The following is a 16,149-nucleotide window of genomic DNA, read 5'->3' as shown; positions in this document are numbered from 1 at the left end:
TGCTGACAGAACCATATTTTCGTGTTTCGCCAGATAAAGGTACATCATTGTACACATTGACCCCCTAGCATCAGGCTGCAGTCCAGCCTCTCTGCATGTACAAAGCAGCTTACGCATTTTTTATCTTCATGAATATTCCGTGTTAGGCACACAGACGTGCCCAACCAGTGCACTGAGCCGGATATTTGGCGAGATCTTTTTCAAGATGGTAAAAAATAGCAGCTATTTGGCCTAATTAAAACTTTGGGAAATAATCGTGTGTGAGTCATACGAAGTATAGGCCTATTGCTTGTATTTTGAGGACGGTTTTGAAGAATTCATCCGTTGTTTGTTGCATGTATCTCTTCTATGATCTTGCTTGGTAGATATGTGTGTGCGTGTGTATGTTAGACGGGTTGAACTGTGCAAAGTGGCTAGTATAACATTGATATTAACATTGATAGTGCATCTGCAGATACAGCCAATCGTGCATCTTGTAATCAATTTCTTTATTGTAGGGCCTACATACAACATTCTTACTGTTGTAATAGCCAGATTTGGATTCATTTCAACACCCACAATGTTGCTATGTACACGCCGGCTATGCTCAAAAATAGTATGGAGGGAATTGAGAATACAGCACATGAAAGAAAAAAAATTGAAAGAAAGAACTGCAGTACAATATTTCACCCTCATTTGACCGATGTCGTATCCTATAGGCCTAACCTACTGAAATTAGGTGCAATATGTTTTGCGACTTTGCAGAAATATTGTAGTTCTGACGATGTTCTCCATGTCAGCTTACGTATATAGGAGATATACCGGTATCTTTCCGAACGATAATGTGAATACACACAGCGAGGTCTACGCGAAAAGGTGATGAATCAATTGAATAAAAAACGGTTTTTGGAGATCATATCTGTTTATTTCATCAATTCTGAACATGGTTTGAAATCGGTCTCATATAATAACTACCAACCTGTACTGACGGGCCTGGAAAAGCGAAATTCTAGCACTTTTTTATGAAATCCATCATCGTATATCATCGGGTCACGGTCGCAAAATTGAAGCTAGCAACAGCAGCAATGCCGGTAAACAGCCTTGACTCGCCCCGAGTCGATTTTTGATGTGGTTGAAGCACGGTCTGAAGAACGAGCACATTTTGCGAAAGATTATGATGGATTGTAAGGCTACCAGGTTGTTATAAAACGTGTCTGTCTTAGGAATTCTTTGGAAGTCATAACTGCTTAAGTCGTACAATATTCATAATAAGGACTGGTCAGTTATTCGGCGGGGGGGGGGGGGGGGCAGTGGATTCATGAGGGTCACCCTGTTTTTGACTATGGTGAAAGATGGGTCACTATGTTTTTGAATGCCCAATTAGGGAGGGGAGTTCAGTGTGTTTTAAAAATTTCGACACGGGCTCATACTTGCCTAAAGTGCATCGTGCAAGCGAAAAATTTCATCATTCAGTTGCATTCATGGCGCGCCCTTTAGGCACTTAACTTTAATAACAATAAAAAAACCATATTTTTCAGAGGCCCCTCCAAGCACAAAACTTAAATATATCAGACATATCTGTCAGAGATATTCGTATGTTTAAAATGTTGTCGGCGCGCCCTTCGGGCGCCTTACTTTAAAATATCAAACATATTTTCAGCATGCCTTTCACATATATATCGGAGATATCCATATGTTAATATTTTCAGCGGGAACTCCGGGCGCTGTACTTTAATATGTCAGAAATATATAGAAATATTTTGATGTCTGTAAATTGAAAGTCTGTTTTGCAAAGTGTACCAATCATAATGAAACCTGCAGCGCATATTAGTTCCTAGAACTGTTCTGTTTTCTCAATGAGCATTCAGCATTAGAAAGCAACATGCACTAGTATTTCACAATCAAGCGTCATACTTCTTGATCTCTGATAGGCATATTAGATCCAGTTTTATTCTAAACCTGGGAAATTTTAGCCCAGAATTTATTAACGGAACACAGTCCCGGATGTAACCTGGCCCCAGTCGCGCTTTCTCTTCAGTTGAGTTACTTGCTGACCAAGCGACATTCACTCCACGATCCACGAAATCCTTCAATTTATTATGTTTTGATATGCCCACAGACTTTGAGAAGTCTATCCCTGATACTCTTACACTTACATACCAAATAGGCAAACCTGGCGGTCACGGGTACAACGTTTGCAACACTAAAATCTGACCAGAAAATACTTGGTACACTAGGAAGCACTAGGAAAAATTTAAAAAAAGACAATCTTAATTGCCTACCAGAGCACAATAATTTGACCTTACAGCATTGATGTATCTTTTCACATTCATGCTTACTGATGGCTGGCTGTAGCGATTTACTCATACCGAAACTAAGACTATGGTAGATTCGCTTTGAGAGTATTTCAAATTACTTGTGCCATCAGCTACAGCAAAGTATTTTCAGTATTGTCGATTCTGTGTTCAGCATTTAATTTTACTCATCATTTTAAAACATTACTTGTTCGATTTTGAAAGGTAGTCGATTCGCCAGATAATTGCTATGCACTCGCAGGGCACGGGCGACTTGATAGTAACTATGCGAAACCCCCACGATGCAAATGAGAAGTTGTATCATAGAGTTTTCGTCAAGGCACAGACCCTCTGCACACAAACGACGATTGAAGCATTCGTGCACCAGAGTGTTCATAACATTATGCCATACCCTTAATGTGGGAGGACATCAGGCAACCTCTCCACATTCCGACATTGACCACGGTAATTAGGGAAGTCCCTGCCCTGACAATGCTTGTTGCACACACAAACAAATAATTCCCCTTGTCTGTGTTGCACACTTCACCCTGACTGTACTGCATATGCATTGTGACCACAGAGTGCATACCGGGGGCCTTGGTTCGACCACTTAATATCGAAAAGGACACTAAATCATCTAGATAAAATGACCGATACATTCACAATTTTCAAATTTGATAATGGTCTTCCCGTCTCTGCAGTCTCCGACTTTTGCCATGGTAGTCGGCTGAGGTCGAGTAAGACAGCAAACAAAGGCTGTTTCAATCACGGCTATCACGGTCATCTTTATTTCACGCAAAACTACTCAAGTTACTTTTTGAGTGTAGACGTTCTTAAAAGTTGTAGAATGCACTAGAAGTGGAGTCTGTGCAGTCATGGATGTAAGGGTACAGGACGGCCTGATAATCCCTTTCACACCTATTATTTTATCTTTGTCGACGCTGGCCTTTTCAGCTGTGTCATGGCTGCCATTATCAGGATGGCCAAGACACTCCATGGACGTATCTGTGGTACGTCCAGGAACACACACACACACAAACTTCACTGATAATTTTCTATGCATCACAAAAATCTTTCAAATTTATGACATTCCTTTTTTATCCATAGTGCAGTAGGGCTGACAGCGATCCTGCAAATGTGATTTCGGGTGCAACTCCATGACAATGCGTTCAATCAACCTTTAAAAGAAAACAAGTTTACAAGAATTTGATGTAAATTGCAGACTTGAACAAAGTCTATTTTCAGTTAAACTTTCTAGCAACAGTGACTGAAGCAAGAAAACCGCTTTTGTTTATACATTCAAGGGGTTCCTCCAGATTGTTGTTAATGACATATGGCTATTTACACCGTGAGACAATGGAGCAATGAATCAGAGCCCTGCATGACTTGCCATTGCCAGACCTATCACTATTTTCTTCATGATATACCGGTGCAAAATGTAATGCAGGTCTCCTGGTTATGTGTCAAATAAGCAATTTTGGTCGCAGGTCATATCTTTTTTTTCACAAAGTCGAACTCGCAAGAGGGCAGATCGTCTGTGCAGCCGACACGAACACAAACTGTCTGATACTGGCTACCAAATACTATCACAAGATAGGCAGTCATCTACTGACTCCACACATTTGTCATTTGAATGAACGATGACGAAAAGGGAAGTATCCCATGTGTAACTGCTGTGGCGATATCGATGGCAACCTTTCTGATATGTTAATGACATATGGCTATTTACACCTTGAGACAATGGAGCAAATGAATCAGAGCCGTGCATGACTTGCCATTGCCTGACCTATCACTATCTTCTTCATGACTGCAACAACATATACTGTGGTATACAAAACGCAATCTTTATTTCAGTTGAAAGATAAAGAGACAGTTGCAAAATGATAAGAATTAAAGGAGGGGGATGTGTCTTCTACAGTGCGGGGACTCCAAAGTGCAAACCCTAAGCCCTTCAAGATGGTTTCTAGATGGGTAGAGTGAACGTTAGAAATGTGAGCCCAGGGAAGTGACTAGATGTTTCTAACTATACATCCAGCTATTCTTTAACACATATAGTCCTTTCCAATTTGTAGAGACTGTAAATTGTCATCCTCAGTGTTGTTTTACAATCTTTACCTCACACGTAAAATTATGCAACTTTATTGGATTGCATAAAGGTGCATAATTTTAGTGAGCCATTAAACCCTTTTATACAAGTGCATAAAGATGCATATAGGCACCACCACTGACACCATGTTTACACACCTTTATGCACTGCATAAAGGTGCGTAAAGGAGCTGACCAACTTTATGCAAATTTATGCAATTGCATAAAGAATGTTAAATTTGGCTTTTGATCCTGTGATTTGCATATTTGTATTTTTTAGGCAATTTTTGTCGTTTTTGGTAAAAGGATCTTTAAAAATCTTCTTCTTCAATACTACCAGTCAGATAGCTTTGATATTTGGTACATAGATCCCTAGGGATGATATATTTCAGATTTGGTCAAATTGTGCAGAAATATGCAAATTTGCATTTTTAATGCAATTTTTGCCATTTTTGGTCCAAAATGTTTCTCAAAAACTACTGGTCTGATAGCTTTGAAATTTGAAATACAGCTTTCTACAGATGAACTAAGTAATATATATTGTATTTCTGATAAAATCTGTCATTCTGTATTTTTGGGGCAATTTTTGCCATTTTTGGTCATAACATTTATATTTCCAAAACTGCTCATCTGAGAGCTTTGAAATTTGATATACAGGTTCCTATAAATGAACCGAATGATTTTATTGAAATTATGATGAAATCTGCAAATTTGAATTTTGGGGGGAATTTTGGCCATTTTTGGTCAAAAAATGTGTTTCTCAAAACGTACTGGTCTGATAGCTTTGAAATTTGGTATACAGGTTTCTACAGATGAACTACGTAATATATATTGGATTTCTGATGAAATCTGTAATTTTGTATTTTTGGGGCAATTTTTGCCATTTTTAGTCAAAAAATGTGTATGTCCAAGATTACTTATCTGATAGCTTTGAAATTTCGTATACAGGTTCCTACAGATGATCTTAAAGATATTTATTGACATAATGATGAAATCTGCAATTTTGTATTTTTTTTGAGTTTTTTTCCATTTTTGGTCAAAAAATGTGTTTCTTAAAATGTACTGGTCTGATAACTTTGAAATTCGATATGCAGGTTCCTACAGATGAACAAAATGTGATATTTTGAAATTATGATGAAATTGTTAATTTTGTATTTTTGGGGCAATTTTTGCCATTTTTGGTCAAAAAATTTGTTTCTCAAAAACTGCGCGTCGATAGCTTCGATATTTGGTATACAGGTTCCAAGGAATTATTTTAACATAATATATATTGAAATTATGGTGAAATCTGCAATTTTCATTTTAGGGGCAATTTTTTGCCATTTTTGGTCAGAAAATTTCATTCTCAAAAACTACTCATCAGATAGCTTTGGCTGACATGTTTTTAGGAATGATCCAATGTGATATACTACTCAAATTATGATGAAATCTTCAATTGTGTATTTTTGCAGCTATTTTAGCCACTTTTTTCTGGCCACTGAAATCAGCTATCATAGATTTCCACCTTCTTCATTGACATGTGTTAAAAATAGTTATTCTCTACATAAACACAGCGGAGCTATATCGGCCGTTAGGTCGCTTGTAGTAGCATGCAAAGACATAAATCATATTATGTCAATTAATTGCATATTTGCATATTTAACAAATTTTCAAAATTAGGCTTATACATCAAATACTTCATCAGATTTGTGGAAACTTGGTATAGATGTTGAGCTCATGTTGCTTTAACTGTGTATAAGGACTTTCATCAGTATCATGTTAATTAATTTCTAATTTGCATATTTAATGACTTTTCCTAATTAGTGTAATACGTCCAGAAATCCTGCATCAATTTTTATGAGACATGGTACAGATGTTGATCTTCCAGTAGTGTAAAAGTGAACAGTGACATCCTGTTGATAAATTATTCATTAGTCCCAATGGACACTGTCCAGGGGACTTATAGGTTTATCTCACTATGATTTATCCTCCAGACTTGGAGATTAAAGAAACTACAGAAACGGCCTCTTCTGCTTCATATCTGGACATTTTACTTAAATTTGACTCTAATGGTCACCTTTCTACTAGACTATATGACAAGAGAGATGATTTCAACTTTAGTATCATCAATTTTCCACACCTCATAAGTAATATTCCACTCTCACCAGCTTATGGGGTATACATTTCCCAGCTTGTTCGATATGTTAGAGCATGCAGAGTTCATATGGTGATTTTGTAGAGAGACATGGCCATCTCTCTTACAAACTGTTAAATCAAGGTTACACCAGAGCAAGACTTGTCCTCTACATTCAAACGCTTTTTGGCAGCTATCGCAAGCTGGTAGATAAATACAATATCTCTCTTCGACAAATGATCACTGATGGCATCGGTGACATTGGGCCTTAGTTAGTGACCACTACCTGTCTGACTTATAGATTGATATATGGCGGGTGCCACATGTGGGGCAGGATGCGCTTACTATTTTCAAAACACCTGACATCACTTCTTGGTCTTCTGGCCAGAGGTCCATATATCTTTCTTTCATGAATATGACTTTGTTTGTGTACCGTCTATTTACTGTCTGTTCTGTGCTGTTTTGTGGCTATGTTTACAACTATTGTCTTACGAATTCTGACCTACTGTCATTGGATTATGGATTGGTATGATTGCGATTATTTTGGTCATGCGTCCCTGCATGCATGCCTACATGTGTCCGTCCGTGCATCGGTCCGTTCAAGCAGATATCCCTGAGATGCCTGTAGCAATTTCATTCAAACTTGGTACAAGGATTACTCATTATGCTGTGCTCTCGCTGTCGCTCGTAACATTCGTAAATTACGAACAAAAATAAAAATTAACCAAAAAAAATGCCCAATCGGCCATTTACGAACACTTTTGTTATTTTTGAAGCCTGATTTTCGGTCAAGATTATGAATTCAGGGGAAATACTGTTATATGTCATCTTTCAAAAACTACTCTGCCCCTATATATTATAAGCGTATCAACGCGTAGTGATAGCTAGCTTTAGACTTTGACCTGTGACAACATGAGCATGTGCGAAAAGCTTTCAAGATCCCCGGGTCGTGTACTCTCATTCTGGTGTGTCATGCATTACAGTAGTTTCGAGACACCCAAACACTCACATGCTGTCAACTTTCCTAATGGACGGATTGAGGGAAGCGGGCAATTACAAATGCTTTAGATAGATAGTATCCTCAGCTGGGAAAGAAAGTTGGGCATAAAAACGGTAACTGATATGTGAAAAATACGAAACAATGAAAACGCCGATAAGAGATAAAGAACAGTCAGCCTGAGAGACAGTCGAACTACAGTCCAGACTGTGCATGGTTGAACGATGTACCACAAAGTGTTTGTCTGTGCATGGAGGTGGAAGCGAGCCGGAAATCTTGCCAATTTTAATAGGTTTCCTTCAAAATATTTTACAAGAAACTGTCTCAGTAAATGTTATGAATACTGATAGTTTTCTTTGATGATCCAGAGACAATGCTGTGCACAGTCCCAAGACGAAAAAGTTTATCCAAACAAAAAAAGAAATCACAATCATCTGCAGCCTTTTAAAAGTATGACTGTCTCTAAGAAAACATTAGCAGAATCACCAGTCTCAGTTTGCATACTTAAATTTGCAGTTATAGTTAGACAAAATTCGTGCGAAACCAGAGACTGCCAAATATTCTGATCAGTGAAAGTGATTGTTTTAAGGCATTTTAGAGATGAACATGGCATAATGACTGCAGCTATAGAGGCACCACCTATTATCTACGCATGACATGCATACTTTCAAAGTAACAGAGCTTTCCAAATATGGAAAACAGGGGAGAGATTTTCCAGCATCTACAACTTGTGCAAACACTGATAATATTAATGACCACTTCATGTATTAATACATATAATCATCAACCACTGACTACACACACGAAGGGAGTTATGATTTGTGTCACAATTAATACACTGGAAAATGTTATGTTGTGTAATAAAGATCTATTAATTGAATAACATTCATTGGCCACTTGACAAACCAGATATGAACTGACAATGCTCACGTGTTTAATTATATGTTGCAGTTATGTGTAAATTTGAACCTTTGCCACATGTTTGCAACTTCATTGAAAGTGTTATGATCAACATAAAGAATAATATTCCCCACAGATTAATTTTAAATCCAAGTATATATCCCTAATCAGGAAAGTTCATTAAAATATGCAAATTAGGAATTGACTGAAATGTTCTCATTAAATATGCAAATTATGAATTGGCTGAAGTAAAAATGTTAAATGACTTAATATCGTATCATAGTATCTTTAATGTACAAAGCAGTTCCTCAACTTTTGTCTAGTCAAGACAGATAAATATCCTTAATTAGGAAAATTCATTAAATTTGCAAATACGGAATCGGCTAAAGTAAAAATGCTTAATGACTTTTAATGCTGTATCATAGTATCTTTAACGTACATAGCAAGTTTTGTTAAATTTCGTCTAGTCAATACAGATAAATATCCCTAATTAGGAAAGTTCATTATATATGCAAATTAGGAATTGGCTGAAGTAAACGATGACTTTTAATAATGTTGTTTTATAGTATCATCAATATATGTTGCAAGATTCATCCACTTCGGTCGAATCAATTCAGATATATATCCCTAATTAGTGAAGTTCATTAAAAATGTAAATAAGGAATTGGCTGAAGTATAACTGCTTAATGATTTTCAATAATGTTATATCATAGTATCTTCAATGTACATAGTAAGTTTCATCAACTTTGGTAAAGTCCATCCAGATTTATATATCTAATTAGTAAAGTTTATTAAATATGCAAATAAGTATTTGGCTGAAGTAAAACTGCTTAATGACTTTCAACAATGTTATATCATAGTATCTTTAATGTATATTGCAAGTTTCATCAATTTTGGTCAAGTACATTCAGATTTATGTATCTAATTAGAAAAGTTTATGAAATATGTAAATAAGTATTTGGCTGAAGTAAAAATGCTTAATGACTTTCAACAATGTTATATCATAGTATCTTTAATGTACATAGCAACTTTCATCAATTTTGGTCAAGTCAATTCAAATAAATATCCCTAATTGCAAAAGTTCATTAAATATGCAAATTAAGAGTTTGATAAAGTAGGAATGCTTAATGACTTTCTATAATGTTAAATCATAATATCTTCAATATACATACCAAGTTTTGTCAATTTTGATCAAGTCAAATCAGATATATATCCCTAATTATGAAAGATCATTAAATATGCAAATTATTCATTATCTTTTATGTCACCCCTTAATATTTTTCACAGCTGATATATCTTGGTGTGATCAACATTTGTAGCAAATCTCAACAAATTGTGTGCAATCGTTGTCAATATATATCAGTTTTTTCTGAAATAATTAATTATGCAAATGAGCATAAAGTAAGCAAGCCACACCCACCAAAAACTAATCAGTTCTTGCCATTTGCAAACTGAATCTATATATCCGATTTAATTCTGATCTGATGAGCCGTTTTTGAGATATTGAGCACACAGAAAGACAGACACACAGACAGACAGACAGATGGACAGACAGACAGACAGACAGACATCGCTGCAACATATGCTCACGTGTATCAACACGTGAGCAAAAAATGACACACTTTGTTGAGACAAGGAAGAAATTTCAATGTTACAAGCATTCTGAATTACCCATGATATACTGTGTTATTCAATGGATCTTTTGAAAATGTGTATCAAAATATGAGTGTTCATTGTCAAAAAAACCTAAAAAGGAATTTTTCGTTTGCCTTTGTCTCTCATTAAATCATTTATCATTTCTATCCACTTAAATCATTCATTGAGTACCAGAAGTGCTTGTTGAAAATGGGCTGGCTCAGCATTACATAATTTATGCTTACTAATATTTTGTTAACCAAATTCGTAAATTTACTAACAATTTCGAAAGGCCAGGGAGAGCACAGTTATGTCATACATGTGCATGTTCATTTGTTTTGTGATCTGATCCAAAATAGCCGTTTAAAGGCCATTTTATTTAAAAAGTGGGGACTATGTCATTGACAATGACTGTTTGAAAAAAAGCTCTATTTGTAGACCAACTGCACTAAAATTCATTAAAATTTGTAAAGATGTTTGTCGCACAGATCTCTGATAGCACACAATGAGATATGTCAGTGTTGTATCAGTTCATTGCTAATTTGCATATTTGGTGAATTTTTTGCTCACGTGTTTACACACGTGAGCATATGGTTTAGCCATGTCTGTCTGTGTGTGTGTGTGTCTGTGTGTGTGTGTGTGTGTCCGTGTGTCTGTATCCCCATTATCTCAAAAATGGCTGAACGTATTTCAGTCAAATTTAGTAGACATCTTCAGAATTCAAATGGCTAGAACTGAAAAGGTTTTGGTGGGCGTGGCTTGCATATTAATGAAGTTATCACAGTTTTAATTTTTGTGATACATGGTAGTCTATGGGAAGCATGATGACCATGGTTTCTGGACATCTCGACCCCTAACCAACTCGACCCCAGTCAACTCAACCCGCTACCAACCTAACCCTGGTTAGACTTTATAGCCTTGCTCCTTCATGCCAAATATCAAAGTCACAGGTCTTGCCAATTTTGAGAAGAAGATTTTTAAAGTATTATTTTTCTGATTTTTCTATGACCTTTGTCCTCCCATATACCTATGCAGCTAAGCTATGGCAATGGCTTATTCTGGCCTATGTTAAAGCCCAAGACAGCCAGCGTCTATTGGACAATGGCCAGTAGGGGACCAAATTGCTGTCCACAATTTTGGGGATTCCACTTGACCTTTGACCTTGGCATCTTCCTGCAACTCATTTATTATGTGCATTTCTAATTCTCAGCTAGCCAATAGAGCTAGAGGTCTGATTTTTGGTATATAGGGATAACTTAGCAATACAAATTTTTTGACAAAATGTCATGTGATCTCGATGACCTTTGACCTTAAATATGAGTATATGTCCATAACTCAGTAACCACAAGTGCTACACCCTTCATATTTGGTATGATGGGAGACCTTATGACATCACATCCTGTACCTCATTAATTATGTGCATATCTAATTCTGAGCCAGCCAATAGAGCTAGAGGTCTGATTTTTGGTATATAGGGATAACTTAGCAATACCTTTTTTTTGACAAAATGTCATGTGACCCCGATGACCTTTCACCTCAAATATACATATATGGCCATAACTAAGTAACCAAAAGTGCTACACCCTTCATATTTGGTATGATGGGAGACCTTATGACATCACATCCTGTACCTTATTAATTATGCGCATATCTAATTCTGAGCTAGCCAATAGTCTGGTTCCCTGACCCATTTCCCCGGTAGAGGGCGTGGGGAAATATAGGGTCAGGTACCGGGTAGCCATCTTGAACAGAATTTTGTTCAAGATGGCGGAGGTTAGTCACCTGACAGAACATGCTACAACAAATATGGCTACTACCATGAAAATGCTGGTTAAAATTCGACTGGATCAGAATTATATTCGAACACTGGTATCCGAACCAAAAACATTGGCACACGAGACGGGAAAAATAAACTGAAAGGATTAATCCAGAAGTACGGGGAAATAAGGTGATTGAACGCTGGCTGTGATATGGCAGCAGTACTTGTGGCGTGCATCAAACGCGCTAGGGTCATTGAGGTCATCGCCGACTGTGGCGTGACCCCAATGACCAGAGAACGTTCGATACACACCACAAGTACTACTGCTGCAATATCACAGCTAATTGAAAGCAAACTTTGTTGGAACTGTGAACGACGATTGATTTCGATGGATAGAATGGTGTCCGAATTTTGTGGAAAATGCCAGCCATCATGTCGACGTTCTAAAAGTATCAAGAGGTGTGCTAAATCACAGTGGCTAAATCATGGAGGTAAAAAGTCTTTCTTTCTACCTCCACGGCTTTGTGGTACAAACAAGAAGTTGGTGTCAAGTGAGCCTGAAAGTGCGAAACCCAAGAACTAGAAACATGAGAAAAAGTTACAAGTGTTACTTTCATCCAATCACAGCTTGTTTTATTTTAACCCAATAGCGTCCATGTTTACATTAGCTGGTACCTGACCCTATATTTCCCCACGCCCTCTACCGGGGAAATGGGTCAGGGAACCAGACAAAGCTAGCCAATAGAGCTAGAGGTCTGATTTTTGGTATATAGGGATAACTTAGCAATACAAATTTTTTGACAAAATGTCATGTGACCCGATGACCTTTGACCTCAAATATACATATATGGCCATAACTAAGTAACCACAAGTGCTACACCCTTCATATTTGGTATGATGGGAGACCTTATGACATCACATCCTGTACCTTATTAATTATGTGCATATCTGATTCTGAGCCAGCCAATAGAGCTAGAGGTCTGATTTTAGGTATATAGGGATAAGTTAGCGATACAATTTTTTTGACAAAATGTCATGTGACCTTGATGACCTTTGACCTCAAATATACATATATGGCCATAACTAAGTAAACCCAAGTGCTACACCCTTCATATTTGGTATGATAGGAGACCTTATGACATCACATCCTGTACCTAATTAATTATGTGCATATCTAATTCTGAGCCAGCCAATAGAGCTAGAGGTCTGATTTTTGGTATATAGGGATAACTTAGCAATACAATTTAACTTGATTTTAGTCATTGAAACTTGCTATATACATCAAAGATATTGTGATATAACATTATTGAAAGTCAAAAGACATTTTTACTTCAGCCAAATTCCTAATTTCCATATTAAATGAATTTTCATACTTAGGGATATTCATCTGAATTGACTTGATCAAAATTGATGTAACTTGCTATGTACATTTCAGACACTGTAATACAATATTATTGAAAGTCATTAAGCATTTTCTCTTCAGCCAATTCCTAATTTGCATGTTTAATGAACTTTCCTAATTAGAGATATATATCTGAATTGACTTGACCAAAGTTGACAAAACTTGCTACATATATTGCAGATACCATGATACAACATTATTGACAATCATTAAGCATTTTTACTTAAGGTGGTTGGAAAGGCTATTTTTGCACCAATTCTTTTCTCATTGTTAATGTCAAATTTTAAGCGTTAGAATCAAGATATTGAGTTCAAATTTTCAGGATAACTCCCTTAGATAATATTTTCTCCAAGAATATAAAAATTGTATATTTGCAGCCACGATTTTGAAATATGACACCAGTAAATATTAAAATTTAATTTTTCATATTTTTTTTACATATTTGAATTTAATAATAATTGGATAGTTTTAATATTACCAAATTAGTAATAAATATGTTGACACTATTTATTGTAAGATTTGTACGGCAGGATTTGTAAATAAATTTGTTTTATGATTTTACATGGTTTATATATCAAAAAATTATTAAAAATTCTTTCAAATTTCAAAATGTGATTTTTCAAAATGTACTTCAAATACAGGAAAATTGTGCCGTACAAATCTTATCTGTAACCTTGTTAATAGGCTGTAAAATTCCATGTCTATATCTCATTTCAAAGTTGGATTAAATTGGTATACAATTATGTAGGAAAACTGTTATTCTGTCAAAAATGTTGAAAACAAGCCATATTTGCACCCCTCTTTTGAAGTCATAGAGCAGTTTTTTTGGTTAATCTCACTTTTGACACCTCTTTGACACTCAAAGAATCTAAAAATGCATTTACAATAGCAGTCACTCACTCTGAATGCCAGCACCGCCTTGTCAAACTTTCCTGAAAAACAGCAAATAATGACTTTCCCTTTTCAAACATTTTATTAAAAGCTAGGGGACCTCTACCATAGTCAATACACTAAGGACTCCCCAACTTCTTCTTATTTGGTCAGTTTTTCAGAAGTTTTAACAGGCTATAACTCTGCAATGCCTTTGTGCCCAAATGTCTAGTTTTTTTTTTATTTCACAGGGAATGTTGACTACTTTTATATCTTAATAGTTTTGTTGAAATTTATAAGTGACGCTCTAGCCTTTCCAACCACCTTAAGTCAATTCCTAATTTACATATTTAATGAACTTTGCTTATTAGGGATATATACTGGGATTTACTTGATCAAAGTTGGCAAAACATGACAACATTGATGATTATACCTGGTTAAAACAATACTAATTTACAATTTGCATATCTAATGAGCTTTCACAGCTCAGCATATATGGCTTGAAGGACTTGGCCAACGGTAACACTTGCTATATAAAATGGTGATACAATGACAGCAGTCAAAGAACTATAATATTTTTGTTTCAGCTAATTACATATTTGTATACTTCATGACCTTTTAGAATTAATCGGCGGTGATTATTGTTCATTATGTTGATCATAATACTTTCAATGAAGTTGCAAACATGTGGCAAAGGTTCAAATTTACACATAACTGTATGAAACACGTGAGCATTTTCAGTTCATATCTGGTTGTAAAAAAGGTAATAAGTCCAGAAATACTGCAGCAAATTTGATGAAACTTGGTACAGAGACACATAGCAGTGTCATGCAACATAATTGTTAATTTGCATATTTAATGAACTTTCCTAATTAGTGGGCTATCTCCAGAACCACTTCATCAAATTTGATGAAAATGGTACAGAAGTTGATCTCACAGTACTGTAATACTATGTGAAGACATTGAGCAGTATGATTGCATATGTGATGAACTTTCATTAATAGAATGATAATTCTAGGAATACTGCATCAATTTTGATGAAATGTGGCACAGATGTTGATATTTTGGTGATGTAATAGTGTGAATAGATATGTAGAAGTATCATGTCAATTAATTGCTAATTTGCATATTTAATGAATTTTCGTAATTAGGCTGATATGTCAAGAAATGGTTCATCAAATTTCATGAAACTTGGTACAGATGTTGAGCTCACATTGGTTTAACATTTGAATGAAGACATTATCAGTGCCATTCAAATTAATTTCTTATTTGCATGTTTCAGGATGATAAATACCAAATCAATCAGTTTTCAGTCAAATTTTTAAAATTCTCTCAGAAAACGCCTTAAAGTAAGGCCCAGAATTGAGATGTGTCGCTAGTTCAAGATAAGGAATGGTTTCCGTGTAATTTACAATGTTTAAAAATCAAAACAAATGCACGTGGCTATCCCATGTCAAATCAGGGAGCTTTTGTAAACATCGTGGACATATTTGCATCACTATTTGCATAATCCATCTTGAGTGACACAACGTTGCGGAATTTACATAATGACGTTGTTGGGCTTCTTCTCCAAAAACCAGGATTACTCCAGTCTGTCAACAATAAACAATGTTTGTTGAAGCACAGTCACAACAATGGACCTTAACAATATTTATTGAAGCGCAGTCTCTCTGAAGCCTAGTCCAATTTTCGACATACAGAACTGTTTCCGCTGTTGCGGCCAAAAGCTACTTGTTGCATGTTTTACTAGTACGTCTGTCCATACCCACAGACTGTAGACAACCAAAACTGTTCTCCATCCAACTTAATGTTACGACCGAAAACCAAAAAATTACGTCCACTTCCATTAACATTTTACATGTGTGTCGACACGCAAGAAGAAAGTTCCATACTAAAAATTCTTCGATCCTGCTCCGAAAGCAACTATGACAAAAAAAAACAACCAAAAACCACAGCTTTTTATGGTATAGGCCTATAATGTCGGTCAATACAATGTCTGGCATTCAAAAACTGTTCCCAGAATCCCAACCTATGATGCTGAACATCAAATTATTATGTCCGTTTCAGATTATATTTTGTACACCTGATAAAGTCTGACATCCAAAATTGTTCCTG

At 36.0% G+C, this 16,149-nt stretch overlaps 1 protein-coding gene across 2 annotated transcripts in view; it reads left to right on the top strand.

The window, feature by feature from the left end:
* The window catches only part of LOC139116311 (germ cell-less protein-like 1), a 353,529-nt gene that overhangs the window by 323,556 nt on the left and 13,824 nt on the right, over window positions 1-16,149 (top strand). The window lies entirely within an intron of this gene.

This window comes from Ptychodera flava, chromosome 17 (genome assembly GCF_041260155.1).
Source record: "Ptychodera flava strain L36383 chromosome 17, AS_Pfla_20210202, whole genome shotgun sequence".
Classification (NCBI taxonomy): domain Eukaryota; kingdom Metazoa; phylum Hemichordata; class Enteropneusta; family Ptychoderidae; genus Ptychodera; species Ptychodera flava.
Note: the sequence above shows the minus strand (reverse complement) of the source record. Positions and strands in the feature narration are given on the sequence as shown.